Raw genomic sequence first — 538 nt, forward strand, 5'->3', positions numbered from 1 at the left:
AAGTGAATAAAGCTGACAATGGCTCACTCCTAGAAAAAACAAAACAAAACAAAACAAATCACAATGAAGATCATATGAAACTGATAGTTATTGAGCTCTTTAAAAACATATAGCATCAATTTAAAATCAGACCAACACTTTATGAGTAGCAACAATTTTTCACTGGGTTTTCTCTGTCATTCAGATTGATTGCTGTTTCATGCTGAATAAAGTGTAAGTAGTCTTTCAAGCCTGCAGAAAGCACCACAATAATTCATATAAAGATGACAAGGCTGTGAACTGCCACACATTTCCTCTTAGTTTTTCTGATTTTTCATGCAGTTAAACACAATCTATTACCTCTAATGAAACTTAATCTTCAATTGAACATATGAAATGTATCTGGGCATAAGATGTGTAATACAAAAAGCCCAGAAAAGTGGTTAGGGCAACTTTGTTTTGGTAGCTATAAAGAAGAGAATCCTGTTTTTTGTTATTTTTTGCTGTTTATTTAGTTTTGGGGGGGGGGGGGGGGGGGGGGGGTGAACCAAAAAAAAAA

Source organism: Corvus kubaryi, unplaced genomic scaffold, assembly GCF_017639235.1.
Source record: "Corvus kubaryi isolate FWS band 111438036 unplaced genomic scaffold, C.kubaryi_AGA036_p1.0 133, whole genome shotgun sequence".
Taxonomy (NCBI): domain Eukaryota; kingdom Metazoa; phylum Chordata; class Aves; order Passeriformes; family Corvidae; genus Corvus; species Corvus kubaryi.